The sequence below is a fragment of the Sardina pilchardus genome, chromosome 6, assembly GCF_963854185.1.
Source record: "Sardina pilchardus chromosome 6, fSarPil1.1, whole genome shotgun sequence".
Classification (NCBI taxonomy): Eukaryota; Metazoa; Chordata; class Actinopteri; order Clupeiformes; family Clupeidae; genus Sardina; species Sardina pilchardus.
Genome location: NC_084999.1, coordinates 25,052,643 through 25,057,642, shown reverse-complemented (window position 1 = coordinate 25,057,642; position 5,000 = coordinate 25,052,643). Strand labels below are relative to the sequence as shown.

Sequence of the window (5,000 nt, the reverse complement as noted above, 5' to 3'; positions counted from 1 at the left end):
TGACGTTTTCACAAGCGAGGGCGTGTCGAGGTGTAATGCGGAGAGGCCTGACAGTCTGAACGCAAAGGTGAGGCTTGTGGACCCGGGCTATTAGCAACAGTTTGGCCCGAAGTTAGCCTGGCCCAAGCTGGCCCGATGGTCTGAAGCCGGCTAATGGCACGAAGAGCTGGATTCCAAAGCCTACTGTACACTCTGCCGCCGACACTTGAGTACTTGTACGCTTGAGCACAGCCCCAGACACTAGCACCTCGCAACAGCACAAAGCTCTTTCAGCGCAACCTCATGGTAATGGTGCCTCAGTTCTATGTCTACTGAATGCTTGTTGTGAGGGTTGTCTGAAAGGCACCCTTAACAGCCTTTTGACCTTGACATAACGTTTCTGAAATCATTTTGATGGCACATATAACTCATAACATGACAAACGGTACTTTGGCTATTGTCGATGCGGACCCTCTGTAGGCGATTACCGACCAAGCAACTTTCTAGTTTCAGGAAGGAAACTGCAACACTGTAAGCCCCAACAGGTTCAATGAACTCAAAATATTTGATGAAACTGATTACCTCAAATTATTTAGCTACGTTAACATATTCTTTAAGTAATTTCTACTTAAAATTAGACTTTTCTAAAGCTCAAAATCTTTAAGGACAAGGATCCAATTAAAAAGAATAATGGGAGAAATATATGTTTTAAGTAATTACTACATTAGCCAGACAAGCTCTTTAGACTCCAAATCTTTGAGAAAATGAACAACATTAAAACAAATAACTTCAACAAACGAACATTTTAAGTAATTACTACTCAAAACTCTAAACTGTATTCACACTCATTTTTTTTGAGGACATTGATGAACTGAAACATAATAATTTGACAATCAAAAATTTTAAGTAATCACTACTTAAATCTTGGATAAGTTCAATGAACCTGATCATTTTGAAATCATTGTTAAATCTAGCAAATTTGACACTAAAGATGGAATTGATTTTTTTAAGTTAACGCTCCTAATAATATATTAATGTTATCAACATGACTCATTCAATCTCTCAGACCTAAACATTATAAATTCAGCCTCTTATATTTTTAAGTTGACTTAACTCTATTGAAACACATTTTATTGACTGTTTATATTTACTATTTTCCTCAAACACAAACATATTTTGTTTGTATGATCCAACTGAAAAATTATTGAAAATACCATTTCACTGCACATTCCATTTATTTAAGAATTCCATTTTAATTCTAACAGAACAACCTCCCCAGCAATGGGGTTAATACAAAAAAATAACAACCATTTCGTCAACAAAGGTACAAATACTCAAATAACAAAAATAATAAGGCCAACATAAATTTAAAAAAAAAGAAAAAAAAAAACCTTCACTTCATTGCTTGCTTGAGTATTAAAATGCTGGCACTACCAACAATGAGATTTGGAAAACAGACTGCATACTCATCCATCATCAGCAATTCATTTTTAAGGCTAAGTAGTCTAGGAGGTAACGACTTCAGGTGATCCAAACCTATTATAATTTTTGAATGAAATTAAATGCGTAAGACAATTGCTTTGGATAATCGACATGAAGTGCATAAATTAAGGCAAACAGTAAAATTAACGCATCTGTCAACTCTGTTATATCACACTCAACAATAGCTCCCTCAAGAACTATAGAATGGATAGCATGACCAAACTTCACAAGGGAGTCCGTATCACTTGAGACAGTGAGAATAGGTACAGCTGCATCCGAGAGGTCAGGCAGGTCAATTTCTTCTGCCTGAAGAACATGACAGTAATTAGTTAATGAGTAGAGTAGTCAGTGAAAAACACTACATACATTACAAACACTATACATACTGTATATGTGTATTTCATATAATATGAAATACCAGTGAATGAAAAGTCCCAAATTAAATGTAGTATGATTTAATTGCTATTCTGGTGGCTAGGAAGATGGTTGTGGTTGTTGTCTTTTGGTTGCAATGTAGTATCAGAGAGGGTTAAATAGAAATAGAGATATACAGAGAAGATAAATTAAGAAAAAAGGAAAGAGTGAATCAAAAACTTACATTCCAGGTCATCCTGCAGGAAGATTAGAAGGGCCTGCAGAATAATTGTTCGTCTGCTGTTGACATCAGCATCTTCCTATCAAGACAGAGAGAGGGATTGTGAGGTAATGGGAAGACAAATCAGCAGAATAGTGATCCTGTGCATATATTAAATAATACTATAGTACAAGCGACATGTAAACACAAGACACAACCTCCTGCTCAGTTTTTCTATGAAATCGTGAGAGATGAATTTTCAGTGCATTGGTAGACTGGAAGGTCCAAATCGAGGGCTGAGAACCAAAGGGGCGTAAGTGACATTTTGGTCAAAATTGAGTTATATACTGTATATCACCTGAAATCTGAGAGCTCTTTCTAGCTGACAAAATTATAGAAGTAAAATATTTGTAAATATAAAGTTATTGAACAAAAACCAAAGGTCTTTAACTGTGAACATATAGAAGCGGTTAGATTTGTTTGTGTTCTCCTATTAAGTTGGTGAAATGTCACTTACGCCCCTTTGGTTCTCAGCCCTTTAAATGCATGAGTGGTGTATGCATGGTCATGGGCTGACCCTTGAAAACTGACTGCGATTTAATCAATAATGGCAAAATACTGTAACTGAGCTTCTTGGAAAAGGCGTCACATAACCACATAGCCAACCCATTTTGGTATATAAAATCTAAAGTCTAAGGTGTTATCCCTTCCTTGATACAAAAATACCACTCAACTCTAGCCTTTGTGTATCCCTATGGAGAGATGCAAAGGGATACGGTTACTAGGCTATTCTCATTGGTGGATAAATGCTTACAAAATATTACTATAATAATATAGGCTACACAGTGGCTACATTGTGACACTAGTAAATTGAAGACCAGTAAATTATCACTTACCATGGCATGATGGTGGTTCCTTGCACAGAACTGAAAATGAATGTCACAGCGCCATCTGGTCCTGCAGGAGAAATTAAATTATTATGATGACTATTATTTCACTTCAGCACGAAAGCCAGTCAGACAATCTCTTCATATCCCTCTATAGGCATGCCTATCAGAGTCAGACGTTGACATTGACCATGCTTAGGCTATTGTCAGTAAGTTCAGAGCTAGGCCTACAATTTGACTTCCTATCTGTGTTAACAAAACTGTGGAATTGACGTTAATATAAGACAGATGTTACCGCTGCAGGGTTACTCTTCAACTAGGCCATGGTAGGCTACTCTTTGACCTGGACAGTTTTAAGAAAATGTAACATTTTCAATAAAAATACTTTTGCATGGTTTAATTATCCACCCTAATAGTGGCAGTGATGATTTTACCTAAATAATGTATTTTCCAATTTATTCCAAAAGACTGTTATTTCCATCACAGAACAAAACGTTTTTTTTTTTTTAAATAATAATAAAAAAAAACCCATATGGTTCCAAATGTATTATTTGAATAGGCTAAATATTACACAGATATGTTTTAATTTTCCAAACATGCATGTTGTATTATTTTCATATGATTAACTTAAAATGTGTAGTGATGGAAATGACAGATATGGCGGAAAGTGTGGTGGAGATGACATGGTCTAATGTACAATAATGGCATTAACAGGGGACACAAGGATAACGATAGGCTTGAAACTTAATTGTAATCGCTCTCGAGAACGCCCTCTCTGCATAGCCTAGATAATTTCATTTTAGTGCGATTTAACTTCTCTGAATTTAGGCCTACTACAACGTCATCACCCAATGCATTTTTTATTATAGGCCTACAGCGGACTTAAACTGTTATATTTTACTGTCCATGCGTGACTCACGGGGTGCCTCTCATTTGGTATTTTATACATCCTCCCTTCCTTCCTCGGTCCTCGTCCTCACCGATCTAGATAAGGAATGATGGGGCGTCAACTATGGGGTAGTCTATCCAGTGTTAGATCAGTGGGAACGAGCCTAGAGGACCAAGCATCGAGGATCGAGGAGAGTTTGAGAGCCACCCATAGAAAGCGCGAGTGGAGTGGCCACTTCAATGAGGCCCAGTATAGCAACTAATGCGAACCATGTAGCCCATGGCAGCTAGGTAGTCCACCAATAAATTGTTTAAAAGCGCGTGGACTGTGTGTAATGTGTTTGATTACCAAGCGTCATGTATGAAACATTGCTGCAGAAACAGTTGATAGACTGGTGGGCTAGTGCTAAACCAAACAACTTTGACAATATTTGGGAAAGACTCGTCAAAGATGGTAGTCTTTTGGGTAAAGCTTGAATGGCAGGCATTAGTTAGAAGACTACAATCGTTCAAAAATCTTTCCCAAAAGTTGTTGTAGGCTAGGCACTCACTCGGCTGGCTAACCTAGCTGACGACTGAGACAATACACTTTAGTTAACTCGCTAAAACATGCAGCTAGCCCACAAAAGGTCTCTTTCACATAGCCTACGCTTTAGCTGAGGTCTGCCCGCTGGAAGACGGTAAACAAATAAATTAAATAATGAAAGTGCGTTCTTACCGTTGCACCTCAGAGGCTGCTGTTGATGGATCTTGATGTTGTTGTTGTTGTCTACATCCGGGTGCGCAGCAGTCCTTGCAAACTAGTCGTCTGATGTCAAAGTGTATTAATTTACATCCGCCAAAATCAACCATATACTAGTTCATCCATCATTTCCAATCTTTAAAATGCTTATTTGTTTTTGTGGGTTTGTGTTGGTTTGTGTAGGTTAGTTGCAAGTGGTTGCAAGCCGTGTTGAAATGAACCTAGCCAATGAACTAGCACGTCATTATTACGTCAGACGTAATTTCAATCCACTCTTGAAAGAAATGAGTTAGGAGGTCAGTTCTACTCATATACTAAGAGCTACTCTACTCTAAATAATCAATAACTGGGAAATCAGTTGAGTGAACTTAAAACTTTTGTGGTTCCAGAACAATATGGCAGCTTTGAGTACAGCTCAGCAATTTTATTGAGTTTATAGCACTGTTGG

The 5,000-nt window shown here is 37.6% G+C and overlaps 1 protein-coding gene across 1 annotated transcript in view; it reads left to right on the top strand.

The window, feature by feature from the left end:
* adgrb1a (adhesion G protein-coupled receptor B1a) overlaps positions 1 to 5,000 on the top strand; it is a 75,926-nt gene that overhangs the window by 27,093 nt on the left and 43,833 nt on the right. The gene's annotated exons all lie outside the window — the stretch shown is intronic.